The sequence below is a fragment of the Cyprinus carpio genome, chromosome B23, assembly GCF_018340385.1.
Source record: "Cyprinus carpio isolate SPL01 chromosome B23, ASM1834038v1, whole genome shotgun sequence".
NCBI lineage: Eukaryota > Metazoa > Chordata > Actinopteri > Cypriniformes > Cyprinidae > Cyprinus > Cyprinus carpio.
This window is the reverse complement of record NC_056619.1, coordinates 8123413-8146001: the sequence shown is the minus strand read 5'-3', so window position 1 is coordinate 8146001 and position 22589 is coordinate 8123413. Positions and strand designations below refer to the sequence as shown.

At 35.6% G+C, this 22589-nt stretch overlaps 1 protein-coding gene across 2 annotated transcripts in view; it reads right to left on the bottom strand.

Moving 5' to 3' along the window:
• Positions 1–22589, bottom strand: part of LOC109111684 (zinc finger protein 704-like) — a 60029-nt gene that overhangs the window by 23254 nt on the left and 14186 nt on the right. The gene's annotated exons all lie outside the window — the stretch shown is intronic.

The following is a 22589-nucleotide window of genomic DNA, read 5'->3' as shown; positions in this document are numbered from 1 at the left end:
TGCGATCAGTGGCACGTTGATTCAACAAACACAACTACACAATATCAAACAAATGTTATTTTAGAAATTCATCTCTTGTCAAATGGAAATGATTCTGCTTCTAGTCTAAAAAAAAAAAAAAAAAAAAAATAAAACAACAACTTGACTTTGGAATGGAAAAGTGCAGCCTGAATGTTCTGCTAAACCTCTTTTTTTGTCCAACAGAAAAACTATCATATGGATTTGGAATGACATGAGAGTGAAAAAAGGACATTTTTGGTTGTGAACTACTCCTTAAAAGTCAACTACCTATTTCAACATTTGTAATTATGTAATTTCTGAGCCACACTAGAGAATTAGGTGAGAATCAGGTTCTTCTCTTCTCCACCCTGAACACAGCAGCACTGATCTAAGCACAGAAACAGACACAGTGCTGAGCTGCGTCTCTGTGTTATATAATCAAAAAAATCCCACTCACACTCCCTCATATTCCCTCATAACTTCATGAAATATACTCCCTCTGCCCGATACACACACACACACACACATGCCGGGTTTCTGCCCCCCCGCCTGCTTTGGCAACCCAACCAGAGCAAACTGGTTTGGAGTCGCTCTGAAAGCCAAGCCCTGAGACTTGGCAGGGCTGTCAAACTTTCCTTTATCTGGGTCAACTTCCAAAAATCTTTCTATCGCTGCAAAAGTAGAGAAAAGAAAAGAAATGCAAGTAGTGGATTAGAAGCAGACAGACTAAGGAACATAAATAAAATATGAAGTTCAGTCCTCATTTTTAGAGAGAAGAAAGAGGAATGACAGACAAATTCATGCACAGTTGTGAAAAAAGAGGAGAGGAGAGGAGAGGAGAGGAGAGGAGAAACAAGGGGAAAGGGTGAGAGGACAAGACAGGAGTAAAGGAAATACCAGAGGAGAAAAAGTGTCTGCTTCTAGAGGCAAAGAAAATGACACACATTATAGATGACAGTACTATGCTGGTTTTATTAAAGACTGTGTGTCGTTCAGAATGAATATGTACACTCTTGATCAAAACACACTGGAGGTGGATTATGCTGGTATTTTTGGTATTGCATAAGAATATACAAGTAGCAAATTATATTTAAAAGCACCCACATGTGCACACACACACATGCACACACACACACACACACACACACACAAAATTCATTCAGCTATCTAAATTGGAACATGACTGGACCGACTGCTTTTATATGGAATTAATTATAATTACATGATACAGATACAAAACAATAAATTTATTACATTAAATAGCAATATTTAGCAATAAAAATATTACATTAAATAGCAATATTTAGCAAAAAAGGGCCAGATTTACTATCAGCTTGCGTCAGCACAAACCCTCATTTGGTGTTAAAAAACTACTGTCAGGATTTACTAAAGACACACAGTGGGAAACAGCGCTGAAAAGGCACGGACACGGTTATTGAATATGCATTTGTAGGAGTTTTCCTTTTGATCAGTAAATTTATAGGAGGAGAGTATTAAAATGAATCACGCAACGTGATTAACTATGATTTGCTCTCGTCAATTCACTGGTATTTGCGGCATTATGTAACGCTCAAAGAAAGCAAGTCTTAAAGCAGGCCGTTATTTGCGCTGCTCTTGGTAGATTGTGCTGGTCATTATGGAAATGAGATGTAAATCACCCGCAGAATTTTCCCCTCCCTTCTGCGCTTTTTTTGAATTGCGGTCTAACACTAATTTGCCTTGTTTAATAAAGCTGGCCCTAAGAATGTCTAACATTTTTCCTATCAGTGTCGTGAACAGTTTTGCCGCCTTTTAATTTTAGTTTTTTTTTTTTGGAAACTGTGACACATTTTTTAAGGATCCGATAATGAATAGAAACAGCATTTATTTGAAATAGAAATCCATAATAACATCATAAATGCCTTTACTGTCACTTTGGATTAATTAAGTGCATACTTGTTGAATAATATATATATTCCAGATTCCAGACCGATTCTTGATCTACTTTCCCCCCCCCCTTATTAATTAATTAGTTTACCGACATGAGAATCTTAAAATCCTTACATTTACATATCCTTACATAAGTAATTAAGTACTTTAAAAAAATAACTAAAACAGTTGTATGTTAAGAATTTTAAACTAATATAACTTCAAAACATAACTAACTAACATTAATTATAATATATTGATTTATCTGTCTAATCATGTCTTAAAATATCATAATTATGTCTACCAAGCTCTGATAATGTATGGAATATAATATTAACAGATTATCCCAGTGTTAATCAAACAATAGGCCTATACCTTTAGAAGCACGGGTGTGTCTGTCACTTTAAAGGTATGGTTCACCCAAAAATTTAATTAGTCATAATTTACCTGGATTGTTCTAAACCTGAATAAAGTTCTTTCTTCTGTTGAACACAAAAGAAGATACTTTGAAGAATGTGTCTCAACTAAACAGCTGATGGTGGTAAGTCATTGGGGACTAGAAACTGTTTGGTTACCCACATTATTTAAAGTATCTTCTTCTATGTTCAGCAGAAGAAAGAAATTATTACAGGTTTAGAACAACTTGTGGGCGTGTAAACGATAACAAAATTTTCCTTTTTGGGTGAACTGTCCCTTTAAGTCAGACAGTCATCTGTGAACAACTGAAATGCCTCTCTGCAAACTGCGAGTTCGTCATTAGTTACAGGATAGACACACTGATAACTTTCCCATTCAGCCCTACACCTGGAGAGTCTTGTGTTCAGAGGGCAGATATATATATATATATATATATATATATATATATATATATATATATATATATATATATATATATATATATATATATATATTACATATTGTTACATATTGATCTGCTGAACTATATACAGTACAGACCAAAAGTTTGGAAACATTACTATTTTTAATGTTTTTGAAAGAAGTCTCTTCTGCTCATCAAGCCTGCATTTATTTGATCAAAAATACAGAAAAAAAAAACAGTAATATTGTGAAATATTATTACAACTTAAAATAACAGTTTTCTATTTGAATATACTTTAAAAAAAATAATTTATTCCTGTGATGCAAAGCTGAATTTTCAGCATCATTACTCCAGCCTTCAGTGTCACATGTAACATCCAGTCTATCACATGATCATTTAGAAATCATTCTAATATTCTGATTTATTATGAGTCTTGGAAACAGTTCTGCTGTCTAATATATTTGATGAATAAAAGGTTAAAAAGAACTGCATTTATTAAAAAAAAAAAAAAAAAATTCTAATAATATATATTCTAATAATATATTTCTTTACTATCACTTTTTTATCAATTTAACACATCCTTGCTGAATAAAAGTATTGATTTTATTTAAAAAAAAAAAGAAAGGAAAAAAAAAAATTATTGACCCCAAATTACTGACCAGTAGTGTATATTTGTTATTACAAAATATTTATATTTTAAAAACATAGCTTTTTTTTTTTTTTACTTTTTATTCATCAAAGTATTATAAAAAAGTATCACATGTTCTGAAAAAATATCTAAGCAGCAGAACTGTTTCCAACTTTGATAATGAATCATCATATTAGAATGATTTCTAAAGGATCATGTGATAATGATCCTAAAAATTCAGCTTTGCATCACAGAAATAAATGATAATTTAAAGTATATTATAATTATTTTAAATTGTTATAATATATCACAATATTACATTTTTTTTTCTGTATTTTTGATCAAATAAATGCAGGCTTGATGAGCAGAAGAAACTTCTTTCAAAAACATTAAATATAGTAATGCTTCCAAACTTTTGACCTGTACTGTATATATATATATATATATATATATATATACATATTACATATTGTTACATATTGATCTGCTGAACTATATATGTGTATACACACACACAATATAACTTCTAGTGAGTATTTTGTAATTTAAGCTCCCAAAAGTAAATCCACATAATGATTTGGGAACGAGCGCGTGGATATCAGAGACTCAAACGGATTCCAGCACCAGCACTGTTTTCTCTGACCGTTTCACTCCCACTCTGTTTCTCTCACACTTACACAGCGCCTGCTTTCCTGCCTTCCCGCTTCTCCACACTTTTCCCTAAAAAGCTCTTTATCACATTCAGCTGTATGATTCATTTGTTACCATATTCACACAAACACATTCATAAACACGCCGAGAGGGGCTTAGCAAATCTGTGAATGTGTGTGAGAGATAAATGAGACTTACTGCAATCTAATTTCCAGCATTAAAGTCAAATTTAAGTGTGCGTGAAATGCTACACCAGTAACTGTGATGAATTAACCCACATCCTCTAATCACTCTGCTCGACAGCATCTGCAGGCCTGTGTAACATAGTGTCTAGATTTTAAGTGAGCAGAACAACATAATCTAGTGTCTACACTTGTTGATTATAACGGGACTGATCTAGTTTTGTGGCATGTTGATTTGCAGTGGACTGCGACTGTAAAAAACGGCATGAAAACCCAGTGAATTTAGTGAACGTCTGGCCGCAGAGCTCATTTATACTCCTGTCAGAAATAAACTTACACGTCTATGGTCACATTCCTCCAGCTCTGAGGAAATGAAGAAAACATTATGATTGAAGAGCATCTCGGTTTGGGTTTTTCTCTCGGTTAGCTCTAGGTTATATTAGCTGGGAGTAAGCAGCTGTGGTTTGTGTTGTGTTACAGTTATGTGCCATTGTTACGATGCTGTGATGACAGTTTTGTGGTGGCTTGTTGGAAACAGATTTTTTTTTTTTGTGGATTCTGGTGAGAGGTGTCTGGGAACACAACCGAAGGTTTCTGTTTGATCCAGAAGCAAAACTAACTGAAAGTAGTACTTTTTCTTAACCGTGACAGTCAAATTTCTTACACTTACTGCGACCGTAGGGCAGTTCACCCACATACAGTACAGACCAAAAGTTTGGAAACATTACTATTTTTAATGTTTTTGAAAGAAGTTTCTTCTGCTCATCAAGCCTGCATTTATTTGATCAAAAATACAGAAAAAAACAGTAATATTGTGAAATATTATTACAACTTAAAATAATAGTTTTCTATTTGAATATACCTTTAAAAAAAATAATTTATTCCTGTGATGCAAAGCTGAATTTTCAGCATCATTACTCCAGCCTTCAGTGTCACATGTAACATCCAGTCTATCACATGATCATTTAGAAATCATTCTAATATTCTGATTTATTATGAGTGTTGGAAACAGTTCTGCTGTCTAATATATTTGATGAATAAAAGGTTAAAAAGAACTGCATTTATTCAAAATAAAAAAAAAATTCTAATAATATATATTCTAATAATATATTTTCTTTACTATCACTTTTTATCAATTTAACACATCCTTGCTGAATAAAAGTATTGATTTTATTTAGAAAAAAAGAAAAAAAAATTACTGACCCCAAATTACTGACCAGTAGTGTATATTGTTATTACAAAATATTTATATTTTAAAAACATAGCTTCTTTTTTTTTTTTTTTTTTTTTTTACTTTTTATTCATCAAAGTATCCTAAAAAAGTATCACATGTTCTGAAAGAATGTTAAGCAGCAGAACTGTTTCCAACTTTGATAATGAATCATCATATTAGAATGATTTCTAAAGGATCATGTGATAATGATCCTAAAAATTCAGCTTTGCATCACAGAAATAAATGATAATTTAAAGTATAATAAATTAAAAAAAACAATTATTTTAAATTGTAATAATATATCACAATATTACATTTTTTTTTCTGTATTTTTGATCAAATAAATGCAGGCTTGATGAGCAGAAGAAACTTCTTTCAAAAACAATAAAAATAGTAATGTTTCCAAACTTTTGACCTGTACTGTATGTGAATATCATTTTCTCATCCTCATGTCATTCCAAACCTGTGTGACAAACAAAGAATATCCGAACTGTCCTTTTCAGTATAATGAAAGTGAATGAGGAATGAAGCTAGGTATCATAAAGGTATCATAAAAGTATCATTATAGTTGTTCATACAACTAATGTGCTATATTTCCAAGCCCTTTGCAGTCATATGATAGCTTTGTGTGTGAAAAGCGACTGAAATTGAAGTTGTATAGACCACCTAAGAGCACCAGTCTTTATTCAGTTCAATTATGAAGAAAGTGCCCAGGATATTCGTCAAAAATTGATCCCTTGTGTTCTATGGAAGAAAATAATAAAAAAATGAGAGCGAGTAAATGCTGACTAACAAAAAATAAATAAATAAATAAATACAACATTTCCATCATGCGACCTTTGTTAGGCATTGTTTACAAACCGGAAATCAACTTTAAAATTCAAAACAGCCACTGAGAACATCTTTATAATCAATAATTAAAGCTGCAAGCAGCGCTGAAAGGGCCCTCGCACCCGGACTCACTGCCTCCCGATGGCTTTAGGAAAACAGCGAACGGTGGGCAATATGCATTTAAAGTGGTAAATATAGAAGGAATATGTGAAAGTCATTTATATGTGCCAAACTTCCTGCTGCCAGCTGGTGGCGCAATGATTATAACTGAATGTTGGCATGTAGATGTCTTCAGTCCAGGACTTTCATCAAAAATGTGAAGTTTGGTGCAGATCGAACATGGTATGTTTGAGTTAGAGTAAAACATGACATATCCTGTTGCCAACAGGTGGCGCTATGAATACATCTGAATACTGGCCTTTAGATGTGTTCAGGCCAGGACTTGTATCAAACAAGATAGTTTGGTCAGATTGGACATTTAATGCTTTAGTTATTGTAAAAAAAATGGCATGTTGTCAACAGGTGGCGCTGTAAATTATAACTGCATATTGGCATGTAGATGTGTTCAGGCCAGGACTCTAACCAAACGTGAAGTTTGGTGCAGATCAGACATTGCATGTTTAAGTTACTGTAAAACAAATCATTTCCTGTTGCCATCAGGTGGCGCTATGATTATAACCGAATATTGGCCTTTAGATGTGTTCAGGCCAGGACTCTTATAAAACGTGAAGTTTGGGGCAGACTGGGCATTGTTTGCCTGAGTTACAGCAACTTCCTGTTTCATGGCGAAACATCGAACTTTGTCAGGCCCTTTGACAAAAACTCAAGATCTCCACAATTTAGCATCACTAAGGCCTTATGATAACACTCAGCAAATTTGAAGAAGATCTGATTACAACTTTAGGAGAAGTTCGTTCAAGGCCTGAAAATGACAAAAATTGTACAAAAATCGTACATGTACGTTAAACGTAGCTCAAGGCACACTCCATTTAAATTTTATAGGTGGCGCTATCGAGCCATTTTCCCACACCTATTTCTGAAACCCATATCTGATGCATGCGCAAAGTTTCGTGAGTTTTTGAGAATGTTAAGGTCCTCTCCATCTATCTATCTATATAAATAAATATTTTAAGACAACTTTAAGAAAAGTTATGCATTATGCAAAATTTCACACTGGGCATTTAAACAACAATTCGAAAAGTTCTAGCTGCCAATATAAGAAGCAAGTCAGGTGTTATGTTGTCGTTTTATTTTTTATTTTATTCATCTATTTCTTTCTTTATTCATTTGCTTGTTTGCCATACTGTTTTCCAACCTAATACAAAGTTGTGCTGTCATTGCAGATAAAAATGCATGCCAGAGTCTGCAGACTGACTCTTAACGGTCAGATTATCAATGACTCCATGTGACTTAATCAGGTTCGGATGAAGCTTATTCAGAGGACCTCATGGAGAACTGTTTGTGGTTATACAGATCAGTCTGAGCGTACAGATATATAGAGGACACTTGATTTGTGCATAAGCTGTTATGTGTTAATATCTCTTTGAATGTGAAAGGTTTGTGTGTGTGTGTGCGTGCGTGCGTGTGTGTGTGTGTGTGTGTGTGTGTGTGTGTGTGTGTGTGTGTGAGAGTGAGAGTGCGCGTGTGCGTGTTGTGTGTTTTTTTCAGGATGGAGCAGGCAGTGAGAAGCACAACTATAACTCCCACGCCTCCGAGCTTCAGTCTCCGCCCTGCTGGCCTGCTCTGTGTGTGTGAGTGTGTTTTCTCCTCCCCTCTAACCAGGGCCTGGCTGCACATGTTCACTGATAGAAGTTCAAGTAAACAGAACAGGCCTTGCCTGATAGCACTCCAGAGAGCAGCTTCACTACTGACAAACAGCCGCTATTGGCTGGATAGAAGCCAGCAACTCACTGAAAGAGAGAGAGAGAGAGAGAGAGAGAGAGAGAGAGAGAGAGAGAGAGAGAGAGATAGAGAGAGAGACACTAGATCTCCGTTCCATCATGTTATAAGATAATCATTTCAATTACATTAATAAATCTGTCTAAATTATTATTAACAAGAACAACGTTTTACATTTTCTAAAGTAAATATGATATGTAATATATAAGCATTGATATAGCTGAATTCCGAAGGGACCTACAAGAAACATCCCAAACCTGCTCAACTGTGTAGTATGAAGGAAGAGCAAAACAATTCAAAGGAAGGAAATGTGAGAAATATGAAGTGAATGAGTCTTCTGTTTGTGGTCCGATAGTAAACAAATAATATTTATCTGTGAGGACTGACATACTCTCTCTGAGTGTCTGTTTACAGGACTGCGTGGATGTGGGTCACCTCACTATTTATAACCAACCTGTGTGTGTGTGTGTATGTGCGCGTGTGTGTTGATGTGTGTAAATAAGGTAAGCGCTGTCAACCCACATGACAGACACAGACAAACGCACACACATGGGCACACACACACACCTGGTCCTTGTCCTCAAATTGCTAGAAAGAGTTTTGACTCTGGAGGTTTAATATAACCATAAACATCTTTACTGTCACTTTTGCTTAATCTAATGCAACCTTGCTGGATAAAAGTATTAATTTCCTTAAAAAAAAAAAAGTATTTCAACTTTACTCAAATTGTACTTATCCATTCAAACTTTTCCTCAAATTGTTATGCTTTTAATATTTTATGTTTTTATTTTTATTAAATTAAAAGATGCAAAAGTGCAGCATTTTCACTAGTGGTCAGATTTTGGTGTCCTCCTGCAGTGCATGCTATTATTGCACAGCCTCATGCATTGGTTTGGTTTGTCTCTGTTTGGTTAAGTGTGTTTTTCAGGAAGCAGATATGTCACGCCGCTTGGCAGAGATCCAGACAGAGGAAAGCTAGCTGGCCTGCAGAAAAGCGCACAATAAGCACTGAACATTGTGAGTGGTATGCTAAAGTTAGCAGCGCGCACACACACACACACACACACACACACACACACACACATCATTCTTCCTGTGGTGTGTTGAAGACACTCAACCCTTTGTGTGACACAAAAGTGCCATTTACTTCACAATGTTGTCCTGACTGTTGATTCAAGACCCTTGTATGACAAGATTAACTTTATTTTGACTCGTCTATCAGTTTGTAAATACAAACTAAACTCATATTTAGGCAGATCTGAAGTCGCTTGTAAGAAATGAGTGTGGTTTAAGCAGACTAAATTATTGGAGAAATCCAGCAAACATCACCAAAAGATCAAGAATTTTTTTTTTTTTTTTTTTTTTTTTTTTAGGATTAAGTGTTCATAATAAGATCAACAGCATGAATTTAGAAAGTAGATAAGGTAAAAAAAATTATTTATTCACAACTTCAGATAAATCAGTGTTGATTGCTAAACCTCCAAATATATCAACATGAATCATTACTCAAATTGTAAGCCTTATTAAATGAAGGTGTGCTGTCATTATATACAGGTGCTGGTCATATAATTAGAATATCATCAAAAAGTTGATTTATTTCACTAATTCCATTCAAAAAGTGAAACTTGTATATTATATTCATTCATTGCACACAGACTGATATATTTCAAATGTTTATTTCTTTCAATTTTGATGATTATAACTGACAACTGAGGAAAATCCCAAATTCAGTATCTCAGAAAATTTTAATATTACTTAAGACCAATACAAAGAAAGGATTTTTAGAAATCTTGGCCAACTGAAAAGTATGAACATGAAAAGTATGAGCATGTACAGCACTCAACACTTAGTTGGGGCTCATTTTGCCTGAATTACTGCAGCAATGCGGCGTGGCATGGAGTCGATCAGTCTGTGGCACTGCTCAGGTGTTATGAGAGCCCAGGTTGCTCTGATAGTGGCCTTCAGCTCTTCTGCATTCCTGGGTCTGGCATATCACATATTCCTCTTCACAATACCGCATAGATTTTCTATGGGGTTAAGGTCAGGCGAGTTTGCTGGCCAATTAAAACAGGGATACCATGGTCCTTAAACCAGCTACTGGTAGCTTTGGCACTGTGTGCAGGTGCCAAGTCCTGTTGGAAAATGAAATCTGCATCTCCATAAAGTTGGGCAGCAGCAGGAAGCATGAAGTGCTCTAAAAACTTCCTGGTATATGGCTGCGTTGACCTTGGACCTCAGAAAACACAGTGGACCAACACCAGCAGATGACATGGCACCTCAAACCATCACTGACTGTGGAAACTTTACACTGGACCTCAAGCAACGTGGACTGTGTGCCTCTCCTCTCTTCCTCCAGACTCTGGGACCCTGATTTCCAAAGGAAATGCAAAATTTACTTTCATCAGAAAACATAACTTTGGACCAATCAGCAGCAGTCCAGTCCTTTTTGAAACCCATGTCTTGCATACGTCTGTGTGTAGTGGTTCTTGAAGCACTTACTCCAGCTGCAGTCCACTCTTTGTGAATCTCCCCCACATTTTTGAATGGGTTTTGTTTCACAATCCTCTCCAGGGTGCGGTTATCCCTATTGCTTGTAAACTTTTTTCTACCACATCTTTTCCTTCCCTTCGCCTCTCTATTAATGTGCTTGGACACAGAGCTCTGTGAACAGCCAGCCTCTTTTGCAATGACCTTTTGTGTCTTGCCCTCCTTGTGCAAGGTGTCAATGGTCGTCTTTTGGACAACTGTCAAGTCAGGAGTCTTCCCCATGTTTGTGTAGCCTACAGAACTAGACTGAGAGACCATTTAAAGGCCTTTGCAGGTTTTGAGTAAATTAGCTGATTAGAGTGTGGCACCAGGTGTCTTCAATATTGAACCTTTTCACAATATTCCAATTTTCTGAGATACTGAGTTAAAAATAGAATTGTATTTTAATTTGTATTTTTGTTTTTACTCATCAAATATTACTGTAAAATTTAGTAAAACATCTTGGATATATATCTATAAATCTACAGTATATCACTTTGAAAATGAAATACAAAAATATGAGTAATTTTATGACAAAATAAAATTGTTTTTATTACTCATTTTTTTATTTTAATGTATTTATTTTACTGTATTACAATATATTTCTTTTTTCTATAATATTATTTCATAACATCTCAATATTACAACCAATAATCACAATAAAATAATGACAATTTTCATTTTACAGTTTTCAGTGAATTGATCAATGCAACTAAAAACTTATTCTTGTAAAATTTAAACCTACAGTAGTATTAAAAATCCAATTTTTCCTTTTTCTTCCAACCCTAAAAGGATTTGACACTCCAAATATTTTTTTTTTCCTTCAGCATTTTTGTTTTTGGATTATTTAAGTATTACTATTTTTTTTTTTTTTATGTAGATGCCCCCCCCAACAAAATCATGACTCTAAATTATCATATTGATAAAAAAATGACAATAAAATAAAATAAATTCCAATATCATACAGCCCAATATCTCCAATATCATGTTTTGAGCATTTATTTGTGGTTGGGGCCACATTTGAACAAACTGAAGGAAGCTTTGACATTTTTGCTAATGGTAATCAACAGCATACCAAAGATGCCATGCACCATACTCGCTTGTAAATAACCCATAATATTCCTTTAAAACACACTGCTCCAGGCACGTCCAGTCTCGGTTATCAGAAATAGTTCAAAGCTGCTGTGAGAAGAGCGCATAAGAGTCAAAACTGCAGTTCCACGGCCTGACCTCAGATCAAACTAAGCATGAGAAAACAACAGCATGCATGACAGAACCAGTCATCTGAGCTAGTTATTCAAGTAGCATGCCAGGATACACCTGAATGCCCTTTCTTCTACATTTTTGTGTGTTTATTCGTGCAATTTTTTTCCCAGAGGTTTTACACTGTCCTTGTTGTGTCAACCAGAGAAGGCCTCTGAATATAGTGTGTGGGAAGCATGTTTGCTTCTTGCTCTAAAGTCCACTGTGTATGACCTTGGCAGAGTTAGAAAGCGTACAGCATTCCTCCCTCTAGCTGGCCAGTGTTTTCTTTTATTCACTTCTTGAGCACATGTTAAGATTTGAAACATTTGCAGCTCCACGTGAGCAGTGAGTGTTTCATACATGATCTCTCTCTCTCTCTCTGACATGTGTTTTCATTTGTCTCCCTCCCCCCTGCGACCCTTCTCTCCCATCCAGCCCCTCATTTACACTCCATCCCACACTTTCGCCCGAGAGTGGAGCGGCGCTACACCTCCCCCATCCCCTCTCGCTCAATGCTGATGGAGGGATAGTCACGGAAGAGATCCATCAGTGTGTTATGATCCATTAAGATCCACTTAAACACAATAAGATGTTGCAGGATGTATGGGTAAAGCAGAGATGTACTATTCATTTGTCATTGTCACCTACATCAAATTTTTTTGAGCGCAGGTCTCTTTTCTGTGTAGCTTTGTTGTGTTTTCTAAGAGCTGTCAATTTAACAATCTGCCAATAACAAATTTAAAGTAATTAATTATTTACAGAGATACGCTAATAACTTAATTCTGTCCAATATTGATAAGCTATGGCCAATACATTTGCAATAATAAAGTTTTATACTATTTAAAAGTTTTGCATCTTTTAAAAAAAAATACTTTTATTCAGCAAGGAAGCATTAAGTGAGGAATGAGCAAGGAATGAGCAAAAGTGACAGTAAAGACAGATTTATATTTGAAATAAATGCTGTTCTTATGAACTTTCTATTCATCAAAGAACTCTGCAAATAATGTATTGCAGTGTACACAAAACTATTAAGCAGCTTAATGGTTTTTACCAATTTTTTTTTTTTGTCTCTAGGATCGTGTGAAACTGAAGACTGGAGTAATGATGCTGAAAAATTGGCTTTACATCTCAGAAATAAGTAAATAAGTAAAATAAAGTAATATTTCACAATATCACTGTTTTTGCTGTATTTTTTGATCAAATGAATGCCCAAATCCCACTTCAGAAAAATAAATACAAATAAATTTATAAAATATTTTTTTAAAGTTTCAAATGCAACAAGTAAATTTAGTCATCACATCATTATAATGTACAGATTGATTTACTGATTGATTGATTGATTGATTGGGCAAAGATTGCAATTAATAGTGTTATTAAATTATTAGTGATTTTAAAATTAAATGAGAGTCAGATTCATGTAAAAATCAAATATAAATATAAATATACATACACATAATATATGCAAATTCCTTTTTTATCTAAAAATAACAATGATAAAGATTAAACGGGTCATATGATGTTGCTAAAAAGAACATTTGCTTTTGTATATTTGGTGTAATGAAAAATGTGTTTATGTGGTTTATGAGGTTCAAAAAAAAACACTTATTTTGTGTATTTGGTGCGACACATAATGTACATTATTGTTTCTCCTCTATTCCCTGCCTTCTGAAACGATTGATTTTTACAAGGCTCATCTCTCTGAAAAGATCGGTCATAAAATGCGCTGCACACATCTGAATATTTGGGTCGAACTGTTCTGGAACAGTGTTGTAAATACATCTTAACCACTGATTTCTAGTTGTGTCCTCTTTTGAAAGACCAAGCAAAGTAGTTTCAACAAAAAAAAAAACATCCACTACACGACACCGCGCCGGCGGAAACAGCGAGAATCAAAGGTTACGCCTTCTTTATTTGCATGAACATTTGGGCAGCATTATGCTAATCTTCCCACACAGTGACGTAGAGATGTGGGGGCGTGTTAGAACGAGCCGTTTTAGGGGGGCGCGGACAAGTCTTAACTTTTATAAAGAATATCTCTTTGGTTTTGAGACTTTAGTCTTTGCAACTTTAGGGATCTTATCTATTCACGAACAGCTTGTAACACTCCAAAGAGAAAGGACAACTTGAAATCGCATCATATGACCCCTTTAATATCTTTACTCAACGGGCTTTTCTCAAAAATAATGATATTACTCTTATTGATTTTTCACTTTCCAGCTGAACAACTCTTTTCCCTCATTTCCATCTGTCAGCTCTTCCCCATGTCGTTGGCTTCTGTGTGATGTAAATCAGCACCAGAGCATGCTGTTATCTCTCTTTCCCATCTATATTTCCATCTCTCTTTCTCTCTCTGTGCAGTTCTCTAATTATAGCCGTCTCCATCCCCTCCCAGCACACCCAGTTAGTCTCCGCCTGTTTTCCTCCACACTGTTATGTAATGCCCCGCTCCACTCCAGATCCACACACACACACACACACACACACACACACACACTGGTAGGTGGGACAATATCCATGTTTACCAGAGGATAAGGCTACAGTACAACAACAGAATGATAGATGACTAGACTTTAATAGCACATAACATTGTGATTTATAAAAGCCGTTCTTATGCAAGTTACTGTGTGTCTGACAAACTGCACTGCTTTTAAACCAGAGCTCAGTGCTTAACTCTCTCTCTCTCTCTAAATGCACATGGTCTCTCACACACACTTATGTAAGTTACTTCATAATAATGTGGTACTATATGATAATAAAAACTACTCTCTGCATATTTCCACTATGATTTTCCCAAACAAAAAGTTGGGTAAAAAGCACAATGTTTGCCAATATCTGTGCACATCTGTTTTATTAAAAATAACTTTGGTTTATACCATTCAAGTTTACGGTCAATACATTTTTTTCATGTTTTCGTGTCTTCAACTCACCATGGCTGCACTTATTTGATCACCAATACAGTAAAAACAGTAATAATGTGAAATATTATTAAAATTTAAAATAACTGTTTTCTGTAAGAATATACAGTAAAATGTAATTTATTCCCGTGATCTAAAGCTGAATTTTCAGCATCATTACTCCAGTCTTCAGCGTAACATGATCCTTTAGAAATCATTCTAATATTCTGATTTGTTTCTCAAAAAAACTTTTTTTTTTTTATACTTTTGTGGAAACCGTGATCCTTTTTTCAGATGCAACTACATAATAACATCCTGACAAAATAGTCTGTGCATCGTAAATTCCATGAAGTATGTGATATTTGTTTAAAAATAAGTTAGGTAGGCTGAGAGACCAGACAGCTGACCAACTAAACCAACTAAACACCACGCTAAGAGAGCAGTTAAAACAACAAAGTTAGTTAAAAACACCACTTCCTCACACCTCCAAATTTAGTTTTAGGAGGGGAACATCCTCACATGCTTCAACTTGAGAAGCCTCTGAACTGCAGCAGTAAAGGAGTAAAAAACCAACCTTTTAAATTAAAAAATGTCAATTTTTAATCAGCAGGCTGACTGAGCACAATGAGGCCGAGGAGACACACTTTGCCATTTGAGTGTTGAAGCAAACCAAACAAGTCGAGGCTATCAAGTTGCGTAAACAAAGTTTGAGAGCAGTCCGCTGAGGGCCGATTAAAGGAGTGTTTGAGTGGACGCAGTACATAGAAACATTTTTCATTCGAAGCTGAATATCAAAGGAAAAGCCCTTGATAACACACACTACAGGGCAAAAACAAGCCTCATTTAATACCTCTGAGAGGACACTAACATACCTAACCTGACAACTCCAATGACGTCCAGAGCAACATTAATGCTGTAAAAGTCCTGGGAGTTTAATCACACACACACACACACACACACACACACACACACTGTTAGTAGTAAGACTGTGATAATTAAGTGCAGTGCATGTACTGTAGCTTATCTGACTGCAGTACACAGGACTTCACAGCTTGGTGACCTTAAACACAGTTTCTGTGATGTTGTTGTCATTATGCTGCACTAACTCCCAGCTGCGGCTTTAGCAACATATTTGACGGCCTCAGAGACAACTGTGTAATAAGCCATCTCTGAGTTTTTCATTTCCATCTGAGGGCGAGGGAAAACCCCACATCGGCTGTTGTTGAGAGTGTGTGTGTGTGTGTTTGTGTGAACTCGTTTCACTACCTGTGAGGGCCAAACGAAGGGACGAAGTCATTGTAAATATGGCAAGTTTATGGTTGGGTTAGTTTATGGTTGGGTTATATTAATTTCACGTCAGTAGCGGTCAACACTTTTCACTGTTTGGGTGCTGTGGGTGAATATGAGTGTTGTGATTCAGTTGCTAAGCTGTTCCAAGTTGTGAGCGTTGCTAATTTGTTCATACTTGCTGTCAGCTGCTGCTCGGGTGTTGTGGGCAAATGTGAGTGTTTTTAGAGTTGCTAAGGTGCTAAGGTTGCTAAGGGTGCGTCTCAATCAGCTCCCTTGTTTAGTAGTCAGGGCACTGATCAGGGAGTCGGACAATTTAAGGGCTGTCTCAATCGCGAAATTCTTCCAGTGCACTGGAACGCTCGCTCCCTGAAAAATCCCACAATGCACCACAAAAACTAAGGAGCATCGTCGCTCACTTAATGGAAATAACGTCACATTTCATCTTGCATGAAAAGTTGGCTGAGAGTGTTGCTATGTAGTTGCTAAGGTGTTCCAAGTGGTTAGAATGTTTTTAGGGTGTGTTGGGTGGCTATAAGTGTTGCTATGCAGGTTGCTCTAGGGTGTGTTGGAGGATGTGAGTATTTCTTTGCAGTTTAAGTGGTTGTTAAAGGGTCATGAAACCCCCTGTTTCAGCACGGGTTAGTACACACCACAGTTTTAAAAAGGGCTAAAAAAGTGGGCGTGGTGCGCAGCGGCCGAGGAGGAGGAGGAGGAAGAAGAGGGGAGACAAACAGTTTCATTTCACTCCTATCGAGTTAAAAACACAAATAAATGCACAGCCATTTGCACTCTGCATTAAAAACATATATATGAACGCACTGTTGCACCTCTGAGAACTTTTAAGGCTTATTCTGTGGTGTTTATATAAGCCTTTATATAAGATTTTATACCCGGAAGATGAAAATAGCACAAAAAAGCTTAAAATTAACCAGTTTTCTCCAACAATTAAAATTATCCCATGCTAACATTGTCTTCTATGAGGTGCAACACAAACACCTCTGCTAAAATCTCTGGGGTTTCATGATCCTTTAATGTACTGTCAGGCTGTTGTAGTTAGTTGTGACTGTTTCTATGTGGTTGCTAAGGTGTTCCAAGTGGCTGTTAACATATTGTTAGGGTTCTGCAAGTGTTGTGAGTCAAAAGAGCCCAACCCACCATTCTTGTGCATGTTTTATCATTTGTCCTACAAAAATAAGACATCTGATTGTTTAAAAAACAAACAGAACATCACTCCTTTGTGTTCTGGTCCTCAAGTTATGAACTATATCAACAATGATAAACATATCAAGTTGGTTTTCATCTTCGCTGGTGGGACATGTGTCACTGTGCATAAAAAACAGACACGACTGACTTTAAAAATGGGAAAATATTGGGAGTCGGATGGACCAAAATACATCTGCTCATAATAAGGAACACAGTTGTGTTCTGTGTTACAGTTTTAGTATCTGACCACAATCAAAATGACCTGTTTTAATCCACTCATATGGGAATAATGTGAGCATGTTTAATTCTGTATTTAAATGTGTATTTGGGGCCCCACTCAGCGTCCCCAACCAACACAGCTCAAGTTTGTAAAGTACCACAGTACAGCAAAAAATAAACATCAAAACAAATTAAACAAAAAAGACTAAATAAAAAAACAAACACCACTTAACCAAAACACACAGACAAATACACAGAAAAGAGAGAGAGAGAGAGAGAGAGACAGACCTGAACAGTGCTTTCTGCTACAGGGTGTATGTCTGCAAGAGAGCATTTGTTTCTTTGTCTAAACGCTTTCACAGTTTTAAAAACTCTCTGTAGTAAAATTCAAATTTCAGTCCCAGATTTTCAGTCTGGTGTCATACTCTTTGAACTCCACTGTATACTGAGCTGTTCTTAAAGAAACAGATCCACAGGGGACCCATTTGATAAAGAGAAGAGCAGAGATTTAGTAAATACAGCAATCATGTATAATAATGTAATAATTTGTGTATATATGTACAATATTATTGGGATTTTAAGTATTTTGAGCCAGCTGAGTATGGCAATAACATATATTCAAATCCAAATGTTGCCAAAGGAAAACTTTGTTTACATCTGTTTTATCTAATATGATACATTTCTCAGTCTGTTTATCTTAGAGCTTAATATCCATCTCCATATCTGTCCATTCCTTGTTAAAAAATTCCCTTCCTCGTATGTTTGTACATGCAATTTTTTTTTTTTTTTTAAATGTAACAAAACAACCTCACAAACACCCTGAGTGAAGACAAATGTGACACTATTTATTTATAATTTTGTTTATTTAGCTTTCTCCGACTGATCCAAGATCAGATATATACTGCATGAGAATGTGCTTCCTTTACACACGGCTCAGAGAGAAAGAGAGTGAGAAAGATGTGGTAGAGTTTGACAGAAGATTTCTAATTATTGATTTAATCTGTTTTCCTGCATTACACAGGCTGAGCCTGCAGAAATGATTGTTATGTGCAATACTCACAATCCCTTGCCGAAATTCAGGCCCTGATATAACATCAACTTGGCACCTGTGTCTTGATACAACAATGCCAAGCATATTATTGTAAAGCTTTGCCATAATGATATCCCCCCACCCTTTAATATATGATAATATTATAATACAACTGTAAAGTACATTTATATTGTGTAAAATTATATGTTTATATTATAAATGTCTGAGTCTGCAGCAAAAACTGACTTGAATGGGGCAGCAGCAACAAAATAATATCCTGTATAAAGATTTTAATATTTTCTTTATGAAGGTGTATAATATGAATATAACCATGACGGAGTCTATAAAGACCAAAAAGTCAGATGAAACATTACAATATGAGCCTTAAGAAGCACTTATTATTAAAATCGAGTATGTTAACCACAATAAACAAGAGTAATGAGTCAGATCTATAAATCACTGCTCATCACCTCCTACTCTCCAGTATTACTTATCATGTAAACTCATCTTGTAAGCTGTTTATATTTGTGAGTGGCATATGTTAATTTACATAGAGAATTTTACTTTCATGTCACTGTTTGGTGGGGGGTTTTTATGTCCTTTTTTGCAGTGTAACCAATGGTGTGTATTACAGTTGCACGGAAAAGTGTTCAACAGCGTGAACACTTTTGTGTGAACTGTTCCTCTGAGATACACACTTTGGTGGTAAATTTACAGCCATGTGTGAATCCAAAGGCAAAAATGAATAACCTCACTCAGTCTGAACATCTATTTAAAAATGACACAATAATAAAAAGGAGCCTTAAAACTTTAGATACCTGTGGCAGGAGGCACAGTTTCCTAGAAACCACAGCTCGGTTTTTCCAGTGGGAATTTTAATTTCTTTTTATTTCGAGCTAAATGTAATATGTCGTTTTTTTCCCCCCTCTTTCTTTCACTTCCCTTCCCTCACTATATCCCTTCCTTCCTTGGGCTACACAATTATGCTGAACTGTACACACAGTAAATACAGCTTTGCACTAAATATGTGCTACAAAAACATCAACATGAAGGGCTTTTGTATGCACACAAAACACACAGCTGAGCTTTTCTGCCAATTGTTCGTTTGGTTTCAGTTGACTGCAGAAAATTATTGCTTTAAATACTTGCAGTTACACCAATAAGCATCCGTGTGGATTTTTGTGGATTTTTCACTCAGAGCTCATTCATTCTTTTTATTCAAGAGAAAAGGGAACAATGGGCAATTTTACTTACCACTCAATGAAGAAAAGCACATAATACTTCTTAGAGCTATTCATGACAAAGTCATACGAAGCTGCATTGAATGAATGTATTTTATATAATGAACAGCATACACAAACATTTAAAAGCATCGTGTTCATAAAGGTTATGTATAGTGCCAGTAGGGCTGTTCGGCTCATTTCACACAGCTGGAGTGATAAACTTCTCTCTCATCAAAATGAATGGCTGTACAGATTTAGATCAGTCCTCAGTTTGTGGAAGTGAAGAGAAAATCAGATCTGTGGAAGACTTGATGAAAGAAACCTGGACTAGCTGAAAACACAGGACATCTGAGTATTGAGTGATTAATTTCATGATGAAGTTAGGCTTCTAGAGGGAAAGTCATGTGGATTTTTTTATTATTACAGTCATTACATTCCAGAATGTAGGGACTTTTTCCCCAATGAAAAGCTACAGTATATATAACGGATAAAAATTATTGAATAAAAATCCCCACATTCACAGTGGATCACAATGAAAAGTCCCAAAAGTGCTATGCAAACATTTCCCAAAAAGGTTTCGCAACCACATTACAGCATTATTTGCACCGCAAATTCATCAGTACTGCTGTAAACTAGAACAAACTTTACCTAGAAAACCAAAATATCATTAGTCTACAACACAAGTGAATATTTCATGCTTCTCTGGAACAATTTTATCACAACAAAAAAAATTAAAATTCAAAAAGTTAAACATTATAATAAAGATTAACCAATTACTTAGCGGAATTGTGTTCAATTCCTGTATTTAGCAGTTAAGTAGTATTCCCAAGTTTTCAAGTAAAATAAAATAAAAACAGTCTTAGCTTAAATCTGTTTAATAGCAGTAAATAAAGAAATAATTATACAAAATCTGCTCAAATTACTAAAATAGTTTTCATGGGTATTATTATATGAAGAATTATTAACCATTAAAGCAAATTAAAACTCATTTACATTTTTTTGCTAATTAATTGTTGTTACATTCTGGCACATATTTAGTTTTTAAAACTCTAAACTTCTGAAACTGAAAGACTAAAGCAGCTTTGTCGCTATTTTTTATAGTATAAAGTGCTATATAAATAAAACTGACCATTTGATTACATTCACTTATGACATAACTGGCTGCGTTTACATTAATATCCGGCCAAGACAAGCATTTTGACCGAGAAGTGCATCTGACCGTTCATGCACACAGCCACATTACCGCTCTCACATGCAAGCCAGTACTCATGGGAGCTTAAAAGCAGTGCCTTGAAGTAGACTGTAAAAAGCAATTTTTCAAAACTGCAAATAAAAAGAAGATTATTAAAGAATATTTTACAAGAATATTCTGTCTTTCTACTAAATTCCATATTTAGTTCAATGTGTCACTTGCTGTTTGTTTGTAATTATTTGATTAAATAAATTACTAGCAATTTATATATTGTTTTGAAGTAAACCCTACACCAAAGTGAGCTGATACTACTACCAGTATTTTTAATTTAGTACCAAAGTACCAATATTTTTGACTTCTTCGTGAGCTCAATGGCGATGTGATTGGATCTGACTTGGACCATACACTGATCTCTTGGAGTTGGGTCAATGATTATTGCTCACTGACTATATGTAAATCCAGACTGCCCTCTCACCCAATGTAATCCCATAATACTGTGGCAAATCAGATTATGGGGGCAAGTAATCACAGTGAGTAGCCAAACCTGCTGAATCAACAGTTCAGAGAAACCACGCTATCTTAATCTAATTAGCAGCAGAGACACGTTTCTTCCATCTTTGCACTGTGTAATTTCACAATATCACAGAGATGTGAAGTTGTATCTGCAACACTAATTCATGTCATATTGCAATGAAAATGTATTGTGATGTGGTTATGCTTTATGCTTTAATGCAACCTGCTGCGTCGTTCGCTGCCAGTGTAGTAGTGTTAGTCTTAACTGCTAGTTTACACCAATACGCCTGCTTCTAGACTAGACAGTGTATCATTTCCTTAGCAACGACTTTTTAGTTCAGTGATCACCTAACTTTTCAGTGACTTTTATATTATATATATATATATATATATACAGTGCCCTCCATAAGTATTGGAACAGTAAAGACAAAATTGCTTTCTCTGCTGTGGAGTCAAGACACTTGCAAATATGATTAAAAGATGAATATGTGACAAAACTACAGAATGTCACATTTTATTATTAGCTCTTTCGACACATACATGTTTTACCATATTAAAAGGACAGCACTTTTAGAGTTCATCCCACTATTTGAAGTGAGCATAAGTATTGGAAAAATTGAATTTAAGGCAGATGTAAAAGATTAAAAGCTAATATTTAGGTGCAGAACCTTGCATGCAATCAGAGCAGTGAGTCTGTACCATAGACATCACCAGACTCTTGGGCTTATGCTTTGAAATGCTTTTCTCCAGCCTTTAATGCAGCCAATTCCAACTGTTGCTTGTTTTGGGGAGTTTCTGTCTTTAGTCTCCTCTTCAGCTGGTGAAATTAATGTTCAGTCGGATTTAAATCTGGAGATAGATTTTGGCAATCTAAGACTTTACATTTCTTTGCCCTGATAAAGTCCTTGACTGAACTGGCAGGGTGTTTTGGTTCATTGTCCTGATCTAATATGAAGTGCTTTCTGATGAGTTTGGTGGCATTTTCTTGAATATTGGTAGCCAAGATGATTTTGTACCCTTCCAAATTCATTCTGCTACTGCCATCATACATTGAGTCATCATTAAAATGAAGAGGTCCTGTTCTAGAGACACCCATGCATGCCCATGCCATGACACCACCTC